Below are 21,936 nucleotides of genomic sequence, written 5' to 3'. Positions count from 1 at the left end.
GAGAGAGAGACAGAGAGAGAGAGAGAGAGAGAGCATGAGCAGAGGAGGGGAAGAGAGAGAGGGAGACACAGAATCTGAAGCAGGCTCCAGGCTCTGAACTGTCAGCACAGAGCCCAACGCGGGGCTTGAACTCATGAACCAAGAGATGATGACCCCAGCCAAAGTCAGACGTTTAACCGACTGGGCCACCCAGGGGCCCCTAGGTTTGTACTTTAAATATAACTCCCTCTAGGAAGCCTATAACAAAATAATTTCTTATTTCTTCATTTTAGTGCATTAGATTTCATATAATATTTATCTCACCCACCAAATATATACTTAAACATCATAGGGTTAAAATAATAACCCTTCATCTATTATGGAATATGAGGCAAACTGGATAAGCAGACCATCAGGATAAAAATGATGTGAACACTAGTCAGAAAGGGAGATTGAGTTACAAATGTGCTGGTGGGAAGAAGTGGGGAGGGTGCTATATGAACCAAAGAAGCTTTCTTTCTCAGCTTCCCAGTCCATTTAGCTGGCTCCTCAGAGAAATTAAAGGATGCAACCTAACAAAGGGACCCTAAACCAGAACCACATCCAAAACTCAAATGAGACACATAAATTATAGTCACAAAGAAAGGGAGGGAGGAAGGAAGGAAGGAAGGGACAGAGGGAGCGAGGGAGGGAGGGAAAGAAAGGTAGAGAAAAGAAGGAAGGAAGGAAGGAAGGAAGGAAGGTAGGTGTTCCTCTTGGTTGTCCCTCTTTTTTTTTTTTTTAATTTTTTTTTTCAACGTTTTTTATTTATTTTTGGGACAGAGAGAGACAGAGCATGAACGGGGGAGGGGCAGAGAGAGAGGGAGACACAGAATCGGAAACAGGCTCCAGGCTCCGAGCCATCAGCCCAGAGCCTGACGCGGGGCTCGAACTCACAGACCGCGAGATCGTGACCTGGCTGAAGTCGGAGGCTTAACCGACTGCGCCACCCAGGCGCCCCTTGGTTGTCCCTCTTAATCACCCTCTAAAATGGTATATTGGAGATTTTACATATTATAGAGAAGAAATGCTCTTTGCCAAAAATCAAGCACTCATCTAGCTTTCCTATGAGACACTACAAATACGATGATGAAAGCACGATTAATAAATAATTAGCACAAATGTAATCTTTCAATCTTGCAAAACTTCTTTGCAATTGACTTTTGTAATTCATTTTATAACCCATTTTTTGAGGACTTTAAATTTTTTTTTTTAACATTTATTTATTTTTGAGAGACAGAGAGAGACAGGGCATGGGACGGGCAGAGAGAGACGGAGACACAGAATCTGAAGCAGGCTCCAGGCTCTGAGCTGTCAGCACAGAGCCTGATGCGGAACTCGAACTCATGAAACGTGAGGTCATGACCTGAGCCGAAGTGGGATGTTTAATCGACTGAGCGACCCAGGCGCCCCTTAAGGATCAGTTTAAATCAAGAGTATACCAGAAGGCATTCCAATAAAGCAAGAGCTGTTTTCATATTTGCAGAAGTAGTAAGTGAGAATTAAAATTTATTGTATTATAATATATAACAGTATATATTAGTAATTAGTTGTTAATAATTAATAATTACATAGTCAGTAAGACTACATTATATTATTTATATTATAAATAAATGATTATTCATTTAAACCCAGAAATTCTAATCTGGCAATGATGAAAATGGAAATTTCTTTTTTTTTTTTTTAAATTTTTTTTCAACGTTTTTTATTTATTTTTTGGGACAGAGAGAGACAGAGCATGAACGGGGGAGGGGCAGAGAGAGAGAGGGAGACACAGAATCGGAAACAGGCTCCAGGCTCCGAGACATCAGCCCAGAGCCTGACGCGGGGCTCGAACTCACGGACCGCAAGATCGTGACCTGGCTGAAGTCGGACGCTTAACCGACTGCGCCACCCAGGCGCCCCTGAAAATGGAAATTTCTAATATGAAAGACATTTAGCTATGTTATTATCAAATTAGTTGCTTATAATTTCAAAACAGTTATGGGGCCTAAGATATAAACTTGATTCTAAATTCATTTGTTAGTTCAACACATATCAAAAGTACCTAGTTGGCTCTGAACTTAAGACCATGACTTTCCTACTAAATTAGTTTTGACAAGAAAGATCTGGGCCCTTCATTATCTTGTAAGCCCCAGGAAGCAGAGAGGAGAATGTGCTCTACCCTCAGCAGCCTGCAGACATGGCAGTGAATCTGAGTTAGTCCTCTGTGAGTAGCCCCAAAAGGCTTTTAATGATGTGGAAAATATATACAGATTGTAGGCTTAAGGCATTCTCAGGGGATTACTACTGACAGAAAATTCTACTCTAGCAAAGATTCAGAAGATTTTAAAAAATCAAACACCTATTATCTTGTTCTGAGAGTTGCCTTTAAAAGACCACTAAGGAAGCAAACTAACCTTCTGGAATGCTTGCACACTTACTACAAACTAATTCTACTGCTCTGTTCATAAAGTCTAGGGCCTACTTCAACTTCTACTAACTGAGAATTTACCAAACCCCAACCATTTGGTTTCAGCCTCCCTCAATAGAGATTTGACTGGTGGTTTAAAAAACACTCTAGACAAAATATTTTGGTCTGAGGAAAAAAAAAAAATTAACATTTCTCTGTAAGAGAGGTGGAAGTGGTAGTTGAATCTCTTTTATGTGTACAGAAGGCTGTGGTTAGACGGGCATTTGGAGCCAAATTCCATGTCACAAGTTTGCGACTTCCATCACCCACTTGTGTGTGTTGGAACAAATGTCAAATTAACTTTGGAGGAAGTTTTAAAACTAGTCTAGAGTCATTCCTTTCATCTACTTCAGTGCAGGGCTGCATGGCCTTCTGTTTAGGTACCATATATTAGGTAAACTCCCATCACTCAGCCCAGCAGGCTCCCCAATCATGGCATTCTTTGGCCAAAAACAAATAATTTGAGGGAATAAAACCTCAAATGCATTACCCCTCAAAATCTCAGCTAAGAAAAATGGTATGTATGAAGGAATTCTGAAAAGATATGAAGAACCTTCTTTGAGCCACTGTAATGGCCATTCCCTAGATTAAGCCAGATTGTCAGAGTTGTGTGCCTGGCCACACCACACTGCTGGTCACGGCCACCCTAACAGAGCTTCTTTAGAAAGAACGCTTATTCATTGAGCACATACAATCTTTACCTACATCACAATGCTCTCAAGGTAGATGTTGTTCTCATATTAGAGAAGAAAATAATCAGGTCTTGCAAGGTTATTTCTCCCAGAGACACAGAGCCACACAATGGGCCTAGATGAAGGACCCAATAGCCCAAAGAATCCTGCTGACTTTCAGCGTAAGGCTGTTGAGGACATTTTGCATTATGCTATACTGAATCCACTTTAAAAAAAAAAAACAAAACATATATATATATATATATATATATATATATATATATATATATATCAGAAACTTCATTCTGGATTCTAGACAGGAAAAACTTTGCTCCTCTTAGGCAATTGGTCTGCTCCTCTCATAAATGAGCTTCTCAATCATTAAATCTTTCATGTTTTCCTCTTTGCCTGGAAGTTAGAAATTTTGGAATTAAATGTGTGCCCAGTTCTAATAAACATACCAGAGTTCAGGATTTTGTGAGCTAATGTTTCCCCTAGCTCATTTCATCTCACTTTTTTCTTCACCGATATTCTCAGATTCTTTTTCATCTCGTCTTACATGTACATCCTATTACAAACTATGTACCTTCAAATGGCATTTACCAAAATCTTGCAAAAATTCGCCAAGTTGTACATTTTACTATATATAAATTATACTTTAAAAAGTAGTGAAGTACAAAAGAAAAGCCGCTTATAATAATCAAAATCAAAGGACAGCAGTTGAGATGTTTCTTATAACATCTTTGAGTCAGTTCTTGACAAACATTCTAAATTACTTCATCCTTGCATAAGCAATCACTGAAGTAATACTGTTATTCTATTTTATTATAACTTATAACTTAAAATATAGTTACATAAACATATGTGGATTTATTAATGTTAGAGTGGGGATAATTTTAAGGGATTTCATTTTGTAAAGACTGTATTGTAGGGTTCTTGTGGCCTTTTTACCATATTTATTCTAAGAGAAAGGAGTACATATTGGTGAGAAGGTGTGGAGGAAAAAGCGTCTTTTGTGAAATGAAAGTATTAGTGGAGAAAAAAGGAAAACGCGCACATGGAACAAGTCGGTTAACCCCGAGCCGAGTGTGAGATGCACACACCCACACTTCTGGCTTCACTCTTCTCCTTGCCTTGGTTGCCTTAGTACTGATCCTCAATTTTTTTGGTGTTGGAACCCTTTACAGTTTTTAATTTTGTTGACTTTGATTTTGGTTATACCTGTTAATATTGACCCTACAAGAAACTAAAATTGATAGATGTTTAAAACCATTATGGGTTAACAAAAACAGATCTTACTTTAAAATAACTATAATTTTTTCAAAAAAAGAAATGAGTGGTGTTTTGTACTTTTTAAAATCTTTGTAATATCCTCTTCACAGAGCTGAGATTCTCATATCTGCTTCTGCATTCATTATGAGAGTCTGTTTTGGTTGAAGTATATGGCCTCATAGAGATATGTAGTAGGAGAAAGAAGTATTTTAATAGTCTCCTCAGTTAATTATGGATATTTGAATTTGATACAACATCCAAACTCAACAAACTGTAGTTTCTTAGTGCCACATGAGGCTAGTAGTATTCTAACAACCAGAACCAAATAAAGAAAGCACAACAAAAGGGAAACTATAAACCAACATCTCTCATGAAGTTAAATGCAAAAATCTTTAATAAAATTTTAGCAAATTGTATGCAACAATGTGTGTGTGTGTGTGTGTGTGTGTGTGTGATGTGTATATATGACCCAACAGGATTTCTTCCATGTATGCAAGGCTCATTCATTATTTAAAAATTAATCAATGTAATCTACCATACCAATAGGCTAAGGAAAAAAATCATATGTGCATATTAATTAATGCAGAAAAAACATTTGATCTAATTCAATATCCAATATCAGGATAAAAAGTTTCAGCACACTAGAAACAGAAGGGAAACAAACTTTCTCAACCTAATAAAATACATCTACAAAAAACCTATAGCTAGCATCATACTTAATAGTACAAGACTGAATAATTTTCCTTTAATATTGGGAACAAGGCAAGAATGTCTACTCTCAACATTCTCATTTGGCACAATACGAGAAGTTCTAGCTCTTGAAATAAGGCAAAAAAAAAAAATTAAAGATTTATTTTAACCTTAACATATTGGAAAGAAAGAAAGAAAACTGTCGTGGTTTGCAGATGATAAAATAAACAAATAAATAACTCTCAAAGGACCTACAATCCTAGATCCAAAATGTGAGTTCAGTAAAATTTCAGGATACAAGATCAACCCACAAAAACCAACTACATTTCTAGATATTGACAACAAAGTAATGAGAACACATTTTAAATGAATATCATTTACAGACACTCCAAATAAAATGATGTAATTAGGTATAAGTCTAACAAAACATTGGTAATATCTATATAATGAAAATTATAAATTGTTAATAAACCAATGAAAACCTAAATTGTGAAGACATTCCATGTCTACAGACTGGAAAAATCAACACGGTAAAGATGTTAATTCTCCCTAAATTGATACATAAGTTTAAGACAATTCCTATTAACACATGGTAAATTATAGCAAATAAATACTACACTGGATATTTTTAAAAGGGACTCCTATCAAAATTCGGTTTAATTTGTTAAATAATTACACTAGTCATTATCACACAAGGTCTCAAAAATAATCATGTGGACTTTAAAGAATAAGGTGGAAAAGAATTAATAAACAGCAACTTGAAATAATTCTGTCAATATACTTTATTTTAAGTTCATGTATTTATTTTGAGAGATAGAGAATGGGAGAGAGAGTGTGCACACGCACATGGAGGCAGAGTTTCCCAAGCAGCCTCCACACTATAACCATAGAGCCCTACGCAGGGCTTGATCCCACAAACTGTAAGATCATGACCTGAGCCGAAATTAAGTCATTTAACTGACTGAACCACCCAGGCGCCCCTGTCAATGCACTTTTAAACTGCTCAAAGTAATCAATGCTATATAAAAAACAAAAGCAAAAATAGACAAATGGGACTACATTAAACAAAAATCTTCTGTAAATCAAAGGACACAATTAATATGGTGAAGACAACCTATGGAGTAGGAGAAAATCATATACCCAATAAGGGGTTAATATCCAGAATATGTGAAGAATTCCAACAACTCAAAAACAAAAAAATCACATAACCCATTAAAAAATGGAGCAAGGACCTAAATAGACATTTCTCCAAAGATGATGTACGGACAGACAACAGGCACATGAAAAGACGTCAACAGCACTAAACACCAGAGAAATGCAAATCAAAACCACAATGAGATATCACTTCATACCTACTGGGATGGCCACAATGGATCAAGTAATCAGTCAATCAATAACTGGTGTTGGTGAGAGTGTGGAGAAATTAGAACCCTTACACACTATTGGGAATGTAAAATAGTGCAACTACTATGGAAAACGGATGAAAGTTTCCCTCAAAATTGAAAATAGAACTACCATGTGACCCAGCAATACCACTTCTGGGTACGTATCTAAAATAATTGAAAGCAGGGTCTCAGAGAGATATTTGCACAGCTATTTATTTGCAGTAGTGAAGAAGTGAAAGCAACCCAAATGTCCATTCACAGGTGAATGGATAAACAAAATGTGGTTTACATATACAATGGAATATTATTAGGCTTTAAAAAGGAGGGTGATCCTCACATATGCTACAAAATGAATGAAGCTTTAGGACATTAAGTGAAAGAAATAAATCACAAAAAGACAAATACTATATGATTCCATTTATCTAAGGTATCTAAAGTAGTAAAATTCATAGAAATAGAAAATAAAATGGTGGCTACAGGGCTTGGAGAGGGGGAAAGGGAATTGTTATTTAATTAGTTCAGAATTTCAGATTTGTGAGATGAGAAATTTCTGAAGATCCGCTTCACAACAATGTAAATATATTTAACACTACCAACTGTATGCTTAAAAATGGTTAACATGGTAAATTTTGTCATGAATTTTTAATCACAATAAAAAATTATATAAAAATAATACCAAATATTAAGTGGAAGGAAAAGTTGCATTTGTGGAATACTTACAAAATGTTAGAAATAACCCAAAAAATTATATAAATCACAATATTTTCATACTGCTCTGAAAGAAAAAGTTATTACTTTTTTCTTCTAGAAAGCATGATAATCGCTCTCATACCACCATAATATGTACAGTCATACTAAAGAGAGGAAAACTCTTGGACCATTAGGTAATTTTATTTGGACATCTAAATATATATATTCATAGATATTGCTAAGTATATTTGCTTAATTTTATTCCCAGTAGAAGCTAACTTTAGGAACCTTACTTCATATTTATAGTTATTCTGGTTCCTTATGGATACTAAAAACAAAATTCACAAACACACTCTCAAGCATGTTATTGAAGTAAGTATGCCCTACTATAACTAATGAAGAACATTTAACTTTTAATTCCTTAGTTAAGGAAGAAAATAGCTCTCTATTCTATACCCAAGATAAATTTTTAAAAGACAAAATGCCTTCTATTCTGAAATGACAGCCCCCTCACATATGGAGCAGTAAACTTTTCTTTCTTCCCAAAATACTCATTTGGCACTGAGTTTTGACAAGTGAAAAAGCTTTTCTACATGCATACAGTTCATTTGATTTTAAGCACTGATCCCCCTCGCCTGCACATCAAGCTTTCCTTAATATTTAAGACATCTAGTATCCTTTTGTAGCAAGTTCCAGAAATAACTTGTTTCAACTTACCAAAAATAATGGGTTGAAATGTGTTTGCTGACCAAAGGGGATGCTGATATGGAGTAAATGTAGATGTCCGAGATTTTTAAAAGTATTCAATGAATTTGACAAGCTATTTTTTTTCCTCAAATACCCTAAAAGTAAAACCATTAAAACTATCCATTAAATGAATAAAGATTATCCTTTTATTTACATATAATAGTAAATGCTAGCATCTATTGTCAAAATCAGTATCTAAAGGGGCAGCTGTAGACCAATTTTAATGAATGTGCATGCAAATTATGCCCGTTTTTTTTCTCTCACTTGATTTTTTATATTGTCGAAATGGAGGAAAGAATATTTAATATTCTAGATTGAGACATGCTAAGTACCTAAATACCATATTGTCATCTTACATGTGATCAAATCTAAAAGCTAAATGAAAATGCCCCCATTTGGTTTCATGTAAACTAAGCTGAATATAGAAAGTGTCCAATTTCTATCGTTCCTCTCCAGAGTAGCTAGCACATATTTGTTGGGTAACTGCAGACTGACTGATTCTAAATATAAACTGAGATGTGTGCTAAAATTATTGTCCTGATTTTTTAGCAATCACTATGAGAATCACACATGGTTACAGATTTTATTTATTAAGTACCTTGAAAAAACTAGCTTAAATAATAACGACAAAATTACACATGAAAATTTTCCCATCAAATGCAATGATGTAAATTAAATCCACGTTTTCCTACCAATACTCCACACATATAACCATTCATAACACAAAATCAGTCAAACCTAGTACTAGGACCACATCAATTAAAGCAGATTTTACACAAATAAGTTTTAAGTGGGTTCACTCCTCTTACAAAAGAAAGATAGTGCTACCTTAAAAGAGAGATATATCTAAGCAGCTCTAAAATTCTAATCCAACAAAAAAACCTCAAAATAATCTTGAACCTGCTGCCTGGATTACTGCTAATCCATCTTCCAAATCTACAAATGCTGAATTTACTTTAAGAAGTCAATTTCACAGAAATACACTAATGGAGGAAAAGGAGAATTCATGTAAAAATAAGCTAATTCCATCTGGCTGAATTAGACCTGACATAGGTCAGGCTTTGCAAAGTAGTGAGTAAAAGAGATGGAAATGTTCAAAAGAATCCTTTGTCAAAAATAATGTTCCATTTCACATGGCTAAGCAGAGGAACAAAAATAACATGGAAGTTTGGAAGCTCAGGAGCCACAACACAATTTTAAAAAACCAAACATTGTGGACAGTTCAGCACACCCAGCCGACCAAGAATATCATCAATTTCAAAGGAAGGAGTTCTCACAGAGCTTTCAGTCAGCCTTAGAGAAGACCCAGTGATCACCTGACCACCTAACTCTAAACTTTCAAAGGAGTCAAGGGAACATAGGCCAACCAGTCACTTGCAAGTACAGAGTGAAGGAAAAAAGAGTAAAACAGATTTATCACTCACCTTCTCAGAGCCTAAACAATCTCAACACCTTGGCTTTGTTAACTACTATGTGTACTATGGGCAGGAGTGTGTTAACAAATAAACGTCAAATGGGAATTAACAGAAATAAGGGTAGTGGAGAATAAATAGGCAAGCCTATTTAAATTTAAGTTTTTTAACTTTGAGTTAACCCTAGGGAAACGGCTGGCTATGCCCAGTTCAACTTTGACAGATAATGCCTGAGAGGAATGGAAATAAATTTACCATTTTCTGAAAGTTTAAGGAAATTGTTTTAAATAATAGTTCTCAACTAAGCACAGGGCAAATTCTTCCCAAAATACTGTGTACCTCAATGCCCGGCTTCCACCAGAAATCATCTGTCAGGTACTAAAAAGGGGAAGAGGGTGCCTATTTTGGATTTGTAAAGTTGATGGTTCAGTTTTCATTGTTTCCTTTCAGATCTCCCAAAACTGATGACATATTACATACTTGTGCAGGTTCCCTACTTGTGCCCTCAAAGCATATTCACATCCCAGTGACTCCCCTTCCATTGGTCTTCAGAGAAACTTAATGACGTCCCCACCTCAATGGCTTCCGGTATTCCAAGTAGGTGGAGGTGGGACTCAGAGGAAGCAAAGGTGAGAGACTGGGGGAATAAGAGATGGCCAAAGCAGAGGAGGTAATGTCACTCCATCCCTACAAATGCTGCGGTTAGGGGTTAGGGGTTAGTCTCTCTTCTTGAGGGAGATTTCCTTCGGTGGAGAGTTACAACAAGGGAAGGGAAGTGTCTGAATCCCAAAGGGAAATGCTGGGAATGTTCTCTGTGTATCCAAATGGACCCTGATCTCAAAGACTATCTCTAGCAGTGTACATGGGGAAGGGGCAGAAATCATCAATGTTCACTACACTCTCTTGTACCTTATACCCAGGGCTTCTGCTGAGAACCTGAAGGAGATCTGAAGTTCCCTCCCTCACCTATGTGGATTCTCTAAATTAGAGTACAAGAGTGTGTTCATATGCCTCGCATTACCAGGATACTGAAGTTGGAGACCTGAAAACCTGATACAGGCGGACAGAAGAAGGTGAAGTTTCAAAGAGATAAGGGTGGGGTAGATGCCGGAGGGGAGGCTAAAGGGGAGGGAGTGGAGGTCCACAGACACAGTGCTAAAACCAGAAAGTCATGTATTCCCTTCTCTGACTATCAACTCCGTCTGGCTGGCTCTCACCAAACATGTTCTCCAACCTATTGCCATCTCTCCACAGTGGCCCCCTACGCCTGCCTTTCTCACTACCCAAGATTTTTTTTTTTTAACTGAAGTATAGTTGACATACAATATTACATTAGCTTCAGGTGTACAACACAGTGATTCAACAACGCTATACATTAGGCAATGCTCACCACTACACCAAATAAGTGTAGTTATCATCTGTCACCATTCAATATTATTATAATATTATTGGCTATATTCTCTATGACTACATTCAGTTGTTTCTTCTCATCCCTATGACTTCTTTATTTTATAACTAGAAGCTTATACCTCTTATCCTCTTCACCTATTTTGCCCAGTACCAATAATTTAAGTAGTTTCTCCAATCAAAAGAAGAGGTTGCCTGAAAAAGTATAATCTGAGGAACCACAGACAGGAGTGACTGTTATTAATTAATAATATGCCAATATCTTATATTTAATTTGTAATGTCCAAAGAGAACATGATGAATCCAATAGAGCTTCAAAACTTGCATAAAGTAGCCAAACTACACATCACAAGAAAAGAAGCTGTGACTGGGTGGTGACAGATATTAACTAGACTTAGTGTGGTGATCGATCGTAATATATGTAAATATCAAATGATATCAAATCATTATGGTGTACACTTGAAACTAAAATGTTATATGTCAATTATATCTCAATTTTTTAAAAAAAATTTAAACTAAGAATTCATACTTTTTAACCTAGAATTTCATTTCTGAGACTCTATCCTAAGAAACCAATTTCTAAAATATAGAAAAGAGCTTACGAACAAAGATGTTCATCACAGCATTAGTTATTATCGTCAATAATATAGCAACATTGAGGAATGGTTAAGAAATTATGGTACATCTACCTAATGGAATGTTATGTAGATATTTTAGAAGTTGACTGTCTAGTTGTAATTAAGTGAAAATTAATGTTATAAAATGTAAAGTGAAAATATTTTAAAAAGGAATATATATATCATGATTAAAACTATGCACAGAAAAAAGAGGGGAAGGAAACATCAGAATCACATCAAAATATTAATACTTTGCTTATCTTTGTTAGTACAAGCATGGTGATTTTTTGCCTTTTCATATTCTTATAGCTTCCAAATTGTTCATAAATCTATAATGGAAAGGGAAAGCTTTTTGAAAGGCAAGCTTCTCTGAAAGAGGAAAAATGTTACTTGAATAGAAAACTCCTTCTGGGTTGAGTTGACAACTGATCTTTTTAATATCAGAACCCAGGAAAAACAGTATTTTCTGGAAGAGCACTTGGAGCAAGGAATATGGAGAATGTGAGCAATACTAGCCAAAGAGAAACCTAGCGAGCTTAGTAACCTACATTAGTTCCCTATGATTACCAGATGAGGAGTGGATTTCCCTGCCTGATATGTAAGGTTCTTCACAATTTGTCACTGGGTAGCCAAATAGTCTATGAGCACTTAGCTGAACCTCCTTGTCTGGCTTTCTCTTTACCTATCCAAACCCTTCCCATCTTGCAGAGTGACTGAATTCACTTCCATCCATGAAGAGTTTCCTGATCCTCTTATGAACCCCCATCTCTATGCTTTCTCCTTCTTAAGGTGTTGATATAGCATTCATAGCACCACCTTTTTCTGGTCCTAGACCAGTTCTAATTATTTTGTTAATTACTCCTGTGTAAGTAAATATCTCCCCAGTTAGACTTTAAGGTCCTTGAAGTCAAGAATTTGAATGGTTTGCAGACCATAGTCATTTGACAAAACATTCAGACATACAGAAAGAGAGAGAGGAGAGAGAAAAGATGAAGTGCTAAAGCCAGGTTGGTATTATACTCATACTCGGTGATGTTATCTAAATAAAATGTGTTGCCTTGGTTTTAAAAGGTTCCCACTGACCCTTCACCACTAGGACACGTACTTTCTTTTGCTTTTTTTTAATAGTAGTGGGATCGTAGTTTCGCTTATTTATTCCTACCAAGTCTGCTGTCCTCCTGGGAATTAAACAGATTGGACTGCAAGATGCCTCACCAAGGTTCAGGATAGAGTCTACAGCCATATAAAGAACAAAAAGAAATGACTTCCTAGGAATCAAATTTAAGACTAATCACAAGATCCTACTTCTCTTAAGGTCTTGGGTGAACAACAAATACAAATTTGTGTCTCCATTTTATGGCCTTATTTAGGCAGTGGGCTTTAGTCTATCAATATCCTCATTAATAATTCTCCAATGTAAGTAGTTCAATACTCTATACATGATGGACTAAGATGATTATGTTCCTATCTGCCATCAAATATTATTCCAGTACTAAGAGAATAATGAGCATTTGCACTATAGCAACCTGCCCCCAGAGACATCAACAAGTTTCATATCTTAAGAGAGAATACATAAATCATAAGTGAAAGCAAACCAAATGGCCAAGCAATAGACAAAGCAAAACCCAGCGTCCATTATTTTTTTCAGCAAGAGCACACAGGTCAATTATAACTGTTGACTCTGAAGGGCAGGGCAAAAATAAATCAATGCAGTTTCCCACTATACAGAACTACATTTCGCTACAACACTTATTTTGCTAAGTCAATGCTTGTCCAGATTCCACCACTCACTAGCTATATGATCTTGAGTCTTCTCTGTATTTCAGTTCCTTAGTCTGTAAAATGGAGTCATCACCTACTATGCCCAATCACAGCTGTAACAAATCAAATAACATTATCAGTCTGAGTTTATCTGTCACCCTATCATGGGATGACACACCCCACAAAAATAGTTCAGTCACACATCCCATGAACTAAATACCTGTTCTCATTGCAAATGTTTTCTCTAAAGTTTAAGAAGAAAAAAAAATATTTCCCGTTTTTTTTTTAACTTTCCTAATTGGTTTTTCCAACACTTGAGCAACCACCATTTATCACTGCCAAAAATGTGTTAAACATCTCCTGCTATGACCTAGCTCTTCTATGCAGTGTTGTCCAGATATTATTTTTTGGCATATGGTTTCTAAGAAAATAGGTTTTTTTCCATGCAATTCAAAGAACCTCTTTCATACTAAAAGAACAATAATTCCATACACAGTTAGTTTACAGGTTGTTGCTATTGTTTGAGATTACTCACATGAAAATTAATTTTATGTTGAACACCTAATAGACCATATATAGGTACACTTACACTGGGACACACAACTCCTTGTTAAGGTGAAAGATCCATGGGCTTTGGAGTCACGGAGACTTGCATTCAAATTCCTGTTCTGTGACCTTGAGGATATAATTTAACTTCCAGGCTCCTCACTTTCCACCTTTGGTTCTAGGTTGTTGTGATGATTTAATGAAATAATATTATCTAAAAGTAAGTGTCCAGGCTCTGCAAGTATTATTTCCTGCCTCCCTTAAATCTTTTCCTCCTATACCAAGACCAATCAAACCCACTCTGAACACAAGACAACTTGCACACAGCATCTATTTCATACATTAGCGGGGAAACGCTAGGCGAAGAAAAACTGAGTGGACGAAGGCATGAATTAGGCGTCTAATGGAGCAAGAAGTAAAGGAACTGACAAGGGCCCCCTGCTTCACTCGCAAGTGCGAAAAACACACTAATCTGACACACTTTGAAGACTGCACCGCACACTCACAGAGGTTCGTACCATGCTGTGGGAAAAGGACAAAATACAGAACAAGCCAGCAGGGAGCTTTCTGGTTCACCCCACCCGACCCTGCCCGCCCAGTGGCACCTCTGAAGCCTAGAAACTGAGGTGAGAGCACAGCAACTGACCCCGTCCCCCTGCCCTCCCCCATTCTGCCCAAATCTCTCTCGGGGCACGAATGCTGCTGAATCATTAGCCCTAACAGTACGAGCTCCCGGCTCGGCTGCTCCCACGGGAGCCAGTGTCCCTAGAGCTGTGACCGTCCCCGGTGGGGGGCCGACACCTCGGGGTGGGGTGGGGCAGTGAAAGGGGGTCTGGGAGGATCGGAGCAGCAGGTACTCACCCGGGTGAGGAAAGCCCAGCCCCGGTCCTCGCCTCCCTCCGCGCTGCAGGCGGCCCGTCTGCGGCTCCCCCGCGTCCCGGATCCCCGCGGGCGGTCGCCCCCGGACCCCGCAGCCAGAGCCGGTGGTCCGCTGCTCCCCTCCGCGGGCCCGCCACCCTAGGCAGCCACGGCTCGGGGCTGGGGCGCTCCACCCGGAGCAGCTGGAGCAGCTGTCGCTGCCGAAGGGGGTGGCGGCTACCGACGGGCCAGACCATTAGTGGGCTGCGACCGGGGGTGCGCGACGTGCGGAGAGGGGCGGACGCGGAGGGCGCCCAGGCCCGGCGACGGTTGGGAGAAACCAAGGCCGAGGGGACTCCGCCGCCGCCCAGCAGCGCCGGGAGGGCTTGGGGGGTGGGGGGCAGAAGGTACCAACCCAGGAGCCCCTGCTCTCCCTGGCTGTGGACTGAACACAATCCTTTAGATTTTCCGGGCACCCCCCCCCCCCACCTCCCGGTTTGCCTTGGTCCCGCTCAGGGCTCCTTTCGAACGCGGCAAACAGTGGACCTAGCGACGGGTGCGCCTGGGCGGTGTCCCCTCCTGGGGGGATGCGAAAGGGCGCTGGCCTGAGCCCTGCCTTCGTGCCGCCCTGTGCTCCGCGGTGGGGCCCGGTGGCGCCAGTTCCTGGTGCATATCTTACTCCAGACGTCTTACCACAAATCAGAGGGGGCATCTGAGTCCTTGAAGGGGTTCCTCAGACCTTTTACCCAAGCATCTTTGTGGAGCAAAGAATTAAAAGGTATCCACGCCCAGCCTGAAAGTTAGAAAATAAAATCAGGTGGGCCCCCTCCGATAGGTGATTTGTAGATCCAGGAAAATAAGGGACAGTTTTGAATCGTTTACAGTCGTTCCACAAATGTTGAACCACGGCAGTTGGAAAAAAATGTGGACTTAGGAAGCCCCTTTAACAGCTCTATAAAAGATTATTAAAGTCAAAAATATGTCAGGCTCATTGTTCACCATTTTAAAGATTAGTGTCTTGGGAATGGGGAGGAGATAGTATCCTAATATGAAATGAACTTCATAGAGCTGGGAAGAGAAGTTCCCACCGGGACATGTCTTAGACTGCTGTGAAAGCCCGTTTGTGGTCCTTTGGTCCCTGCCCAGGTCACAACCAGGCTTAAGCAGACTCATTTCAGACCATGGTAAAATTTAAGACAAGTGTATAGTTTTCTTTATCAAAACAAACAAACAAAACAAAACAAAACAAAAAACAGAGTTGGCAACTACCTTTAAAATGTAATTTAATGGAGTAAAAAAAAAAAAAAAAAAAAAAGACCCTCAAAATACATCCCCCCAGTAGAAATTCCACAGTTAAAAGCCATTTTCTCTGGATTAAGATTTGTCCGTTTTTGAGTTAACATAATCTTTTAACATAAACTGAGCACATACTATGGACCAAACACTGTACTGAGACTGTTTCCAGTTTTATTCATTTATTCTTCTTTGTTTTCAATGTTTATTTTATTTTTTAATTTTTAATTTTATTTATTTATTTATTTTACTTTACATCCAAATTAGTTAGCATATAGTGCAACAATGATTTCAGGAGTAGATTCCTTGATGCCCCTTACCCATTTAGCCCATCCCCCCTCCCACACCCCCTCCTGTAACCCTCTGTTTGTTCTCCATATTTATGAGTCTCTTATGTTTTTGTCCCCCTCCCTATTTTTATATTTTTGTTTCCCTTCCCTTATGTTCATCTGTTTTGTCTCTTAAAGTACTCATGAGTGAAGTCATATGATATTAGTCTTTCTCTGACCAATTTCACTTAGCATAATACCCTCCAGTACCATCCACGTAGTTGCAAAATTTCATTCTTTTTGATTGCTGAGTAATACTCCTGTGTGTGTGTGTGTGTGTGTGTGTGTGTGTGTGTACCACATCTTCTTTATCCATTCATCCATCGATGGACATTTGGGCTCTTTGCATGCTTTAGCTATTGTTGGTGGTGCTGCTATAAACATTGGGGTGCATGTGCCCCTTCGAAACAGCATACCTGTATCCCTTGGATAAATACCTAGTAGTGCAGTTGCTGGGTCGTAGGGTAGTTCTATTTTTAGTTTTTTGAGGAACCTCCATACTGTTTTCCAGTGGCTGCACTAGCTTGCATTCCCACATTTATTCTTCTAAAAACTCCTGTAAAATTGGTGATATTGTTGGTAGGTTTTTTTTTTTTAATGTTTACTTATTTTTGAGAGAGAGAGTGCAAGCAGGGGAGGGCAAAGAGAGGGAGACACATAATCTGAAGCAGGCTCCAGGCTCTGAGCTGTCAGTACAGTGGTAGACACGGGGCTTTAACTCAGGAACCATGAGATCGTGACCTAAGCCGAAGTTGGATACTTAACCAACTGAGCCACACAGGTGCCCCCAATATCATTGCTAGTTTTTAAACAGACTAGGCTCAGAAAGTTTGTCATGCTGGGTTCACATCTCATGGATAATGAGCAGTAGAGGAAGCATTGCAATCGGACTAGTGCCTTTCCACTAGAATGCCTCAGGGAAACATATACTAAGCTTTATCATAACCATGATTGGTCCATGAATGTGAGTTTACTTGTCCTTTCTTTATGAAAACTGCGGATACTTAAGTATCTAAGGTGGATGTCACACTGAGGTTAGGAGTAGGAATCAGAAAGAAGAGGCTGTACTTCCCCCAGAACTAACGTGGAAACATCAATTTCAAAACAAACAAAAAATGCATGATTTGGGTCATGTGAAGGTGAGGAGAAATTCTCCACTGCCTTTTTGTTAATCATTTTTACATCATCATTTACACTGTATTGTGCTTTACACTACCCTTTAACTATTGTTCAATATTATACTTTGCACTATTGTTCTTCCCAGAAAAGAACAAGAGTTTTTAAATGGACTTAATGTCATGGGTCCTCATATACTTTAGCAGAACTTAAAGTAATAGGGCATTAGTAACTGTTACATCATGTTAAGGAAGCTTTTTGAAAAATAAGGAATAAAATTAAATCCTTACCTATGTTGTGTCATTGTTCTTATGTTGACTGTTATTGTAAATGTTCACACATCAGTCCCAGCAAAACAGAAATCCCCAGAGCTCCATGTTGCCGGTGTCTAGATCCCTAGTGAGGCCAGGCAGCTATGACTCAGGGTGGGGATGGCTTCAGCCTCCAAAATGTGTGACTCTTCTCTCCACATGCAGTTGTTTCACTTTCAAAGGGGACACAAAAGGAGACAAGTAGCCAAGATGCCTTTGGAATTAGTATTCTCTGTCTGATTGACAGGGATATAAGAAAGAAGGATAAGGTCTCAGGTGGTTTACCTGAGACCACGCTGGGATTTAGAACCTGGTTATCAGTGACATCTCCAGCCATCCGTTTATATAAGTTGAACTTCGTGGAGTGTGTATTTCTAAATGAAGAAGGAAGGGGACATGCTGTGCCCGTGACCTTGAGAAACTGGCAAAAGGAAAGGAGGGAATGGTGTGATGCCTGCATTCCCTACTCTCCCACAGAGTCTGCAAATGCTTTTGAGCATGTTGGGGAAAGAAGTTAGGGCCAGAAACTGAGGAATTATTTTCACAAATGACTTTGTGGGATTTCGAGTGTAAGATGTATTACTATGGGCCCTAGTGACACAGAACCAGGGAGAGGGCCATTCTCTCACCCAGTCTGCCACAGATCGTTGTGCAACCTTGCCACCAATAAGGAATGGCTCCACCAGTGAAGGCATATTCTCATAAAGGGCATTGGTGGCCAATATACAGTCAAATGTCTTGACTAGGAACCCAGAGCCGTAGAGCATGAGTGGAATTATTCTGGAGCACCTGGGAGACCCAGCTGAGTATTTCCTGTCCTAAATGAGGGAGCTTGGGGGTGGGAAGGGATGACTATTAAACTTAAGGTGATTATTAAATCTTATTTAGGCAGCATTATTAGGGTGAATTTATTTGTATTCACAAAATCAGCATGACATGCGGACATTCAAATAATATCACTTTTAAAATGATATTAATAAGAGAGCCAAAGAGAAAGAAAATACTTAGTACCTTTGATAAAACTACAGTGGTGAGCCACACCATGTTGAACTTTTTGATTCAATAATAACTAAGTAACTCCTTTCCAACCTGGCCCTTCAGAATGGCTCCCCCAAGGAAGGGTGACAGAAGGGCCGTTCTGCTACCAGCGAAGTAGTGACCAGAGAATACACCATCAACCTCCACAAGTGCAACGATGGAGTGGGTTTCAAGAAATGTACTCCTTGGGCACTCAAAGAGATCCGGAAACTTACCACAAAAGAAAGGGGAACGACAGATATGTGCATTGACACCAGGCTCAACAACGCTGTCTGGGCCAAAGGAATAAGGGGTGTTCCATTCCATATCCATGTGCAGTTGTCTAGAAAACATAACAAGGATGAGGATTCAGCAAACAAGCTCTATACATTGGTTACCTGTATACCTGTCACCACTTTCAAAAATCTACAGAAAGTTCAGGTGGATAAGAACTAATCGCTGATTGTCAAATAAAGGAAATGTCTGGGAGTCCTGAGGCATCTTCCCAGTGCTGGTGTCTGCAAAACTTGAGTCCCGCTCCGGAGAAGGAGCTGAAGCCGGCAGCTCCTTCCCACATTTGGGGAAGCGGTTTTCAGAGCTGACACTTCCCTGCCCCACTTCCCAGATCTGCAGCAGCAGAGTGGTTACTGTGCAATGGCCTGATACAAATCACTTTCTTCTGGGTTTTCATGGAATATACTGTTCACAGTCTTACAGAACTGGATAAATTCTCTCTGGAATTAAAAAATACATATATGGCAAAAAAATTAATTAATTTTTTATTAATGTTAATAAAAATTTTTATTAATATTAATTTATTAATAAAAATATTAATACAAACTATGTGTTGGCCAACACACTAAGGTGTGTGGTGATGTTAACATCCCAAGTTACTCTTACTGAGAATATTTAATAGTGTCATTTCTGTTTGCTTTTAGCTATCACTTTTTTTTTTAATGTTTATTTATTTATTTTTTTTTTTTTTTAATTTTTTTTTTTTAACGTTTATTTACTTTTGAGACAGAGAGAGACAGAGCATGAACGGGGGAGGGTCAGAGAGAGAGGGAGACACAGAATCCGAAGCAGGCTCCAGGCTCTGAGCCGTCAGCACAGAGCCCGACGCGGGGCTCGAACCCACAAACCGCGAGATCACGACCTGAGCCGAAGTCGGACGCTCAACCGACTGAGCCACCCAGGCGCCCCTATTTATTTATTTTTGAAAGAGAGATCAAAAGCCTGAGCAGGGGAGGGGCAGACAGAATCCCAAGCAGGGTCTGTGCTGTCAGCACAGAGCCCAATGAAGGGTCAGAACTTGTGATCCATGAGATCACAACCGGAACTGAAATCAAGGATTGGATGCTTAACCAACTGAGCTACCCAGGCTCCCCTAGTTATCACCTTTTAAGTCATAGTGTTTTTGAGGTAAGTATTATTATTATGTGAAGTACCATTTTCAGCCTCATTTAACAGATGAAGAAACTGAGAATTACAACAATTAATTCGTCAAAGGTAACACAGCTAGAAAGTGGCAAAGCCGGGTTTCAAACCCAAACCAATGCATGACATCACTCTCGACATACTTTTACTGCCTCCTGCTACATAGAAAGCAAGCTGTACATTGCATTTTCCTCTACAATAGAAAATCTATTTTGTATCTGTTTTAAAATCTATTTTCAACTCTCATTCTTCAAAGGAAATGAGTCATTTCTTAAAGAGGATTTAAATGAGAGTCCTCCCAGTGGAAACACTGGGTACCCTTTTCTAGGTTTCTGTGCTCAGAAAAGAAACGCTGAAACAAGAAACGACCATTGCAGTATAGAGTTAGCCAGTGTTTCCAAATTCTTGCTAAAAATTCTCATTTTAGGAACTCTTGGGTGAGACCTTGGAATCTGTATTCTTATTAAGCACCATAAGTGATTCTAATGCACAATCATTTGACCAGTGTGACCACACCATACAGGACAAGAACAACACGTGGCTCACAAACGTCCAGTCTGCTACACTTAACCCTTTAACCCCACCCACCACTTGTTGAAAAGGAAATGGGAGACCAGTATTTAAAACCCACTATACAGGGAGCATGGGTGGCTGAAGTCAGTTAAACGTTTGACTCTTGATTTTGGCTAAGGTCCTGATCTCACAGTTCATGAGTTCAAGCCCCACATCAAGCTTTGCACTGACAGTGTGGAGCCTGCTTGGGATTCTCTCTCTCTCCCTCTCTCTCTCTCTGCAACCCCCCACCCCCACCCCACTCTCTCTCTCTTTCAAAATAAATAAATAAAAACTTTAAAAAGATAAATGAAACCCACTACACGTAATTACACTCATTATACAAAAATGTATTTATTAAATTGTTACTGCCAGGGTGCCTGGGTGACTCAGCTGGTTAAGCATCCAACTCTTGGTTTCAGCTCAGGTCATGCATGATCTCAGGGTTTTCTGAGTTCGAGCCTTGCTTTGGGCTCTGTACTGACAATGGGGAGGCTGCTTCGGCATTTCTCTCTCTCTGCCCTTCCCCTATTCACTCTCTCTCTCTCCCTCTCTCTTAAAATAAATATACTTAAAAATTAAAAAAAAAATTTAATTGTTAACTGCCTTTTTCAGTATTACTTTGATCATTTTGAAAATTCTTCAAAAATTCTCAAGTTAAAGATTATACTCATTCACAATTACTATTATATGTAGATACCTGGAACTCTTCAATTATTACATGGTATTTTCCATAAGAGAAAAAAGATACAAATTAAAACAACATTAAATTAACTTATTAATTTTTGGAGAATTAACATATTTGTAACAGTAAGTTATTCCATCTAACATAAATAGGCTTCTTCATTTGTTTATATTTTATCTTGCATTTCCCAAGAACATTTTTCTACTTTTTAAGATTTTATTTGTAAATAATCTCTACACCCAATGTGGGGCTCAAATCCGCAACCCCAAACCCACCTACCCAAGAATATTTTTATAGTTTTGTTCATATACGTTCTGCACCTTTCTTACCAAATTATTTTTTTAGCATTTGTCTTCTGAATGAAATATTCTTCCCATTTCCTCCTCTATGAGATTTTGACCTGAATAGAGAGAGAGATTGGTTATTTCTATAATTTATTTTTTATTAATCCAACACACCAAAGTCTCTTATTACATGTTTTCTTCAGGAGAATATTTGGGTTTTCTAAGAAGACAGGCATATCATCAGTATCTGGAACTTCATCTCTTTTTCCATTACTTACATCCATTATTTTATTTACATTTACTGGAATCACCAATACAAGTGATTATAGCGATGCCTGTCTCATTCCTGATTTTATTTTATTTTTTTCTAAATGTTTATTTATTTT

General features: G+C 38.7%; 1 protein-coding gene and 1 long non-coding RNA gene across 8 annotated transcripts in view; both read right to left on the bottom strand.

The window, feature by feature from the left end:
• Positions 1-14,873, bottom strand: part of TTLL7 (tubulin tyrosine ligase like 7) — a 145,839-nt gene extending 130,966 nt beyond the window's left edge. Inside the window, exon 1 of one of the 7 annotated variants that reach the window (XR_009258008.1) lies at positions 14,530-14,873. The gene's annotated coding sequence lies outside the window, so the exon portion shown is untranslated. Of the gene's footprint in view, positions 1-13,152; positions 13,173-14,529 lie in introns of those variants that run through there. The other 6 variants (XR_009258009.1, XM_058716822.1, XM_058716823.1 and 3 more) reach the window with 6 other exon arrangements.
• A 2,219-nt stretch (positions 14,874-17,092) lies between these two features.
• On the bottom strand, positions 17,093-21,664 carry LOC131493402 (uncharacterized). Its single transcript, XR_009252631.1, has 3 exons — positions 21,596-21,664; positions 18,829-18,935; positions 17,093-17,748 (listed from the first exon to the last, which is right to left on the bottom strand). It is a non-coding gene; the product is annotated as an uncharacterized LOC131493402 (long non-coding RNA).
• Between the last annotated feature and the right edge of the window lie 272 nt (positions 21,665-21,936).

Source organism: Neofelis nebulosa, chromosome 2, assembly GCF_028018385.1.
Source record: "Neofelis nebulosa isolate mNeoNeb1 chromosome 2, mNeoNeb1.pri, whole genome shotgun sequence".
NCBI lineage: Eukaryota > Metazoa > Chordata > Mammalia > Carnivora > Felidae > Neofelis > Neofelis nebulosa.
The sequence above is the reverse complement of the archived record's forward strand: the minus strand, read 5'-3'. Positions and strand labels throughout refer to the sequence as shown.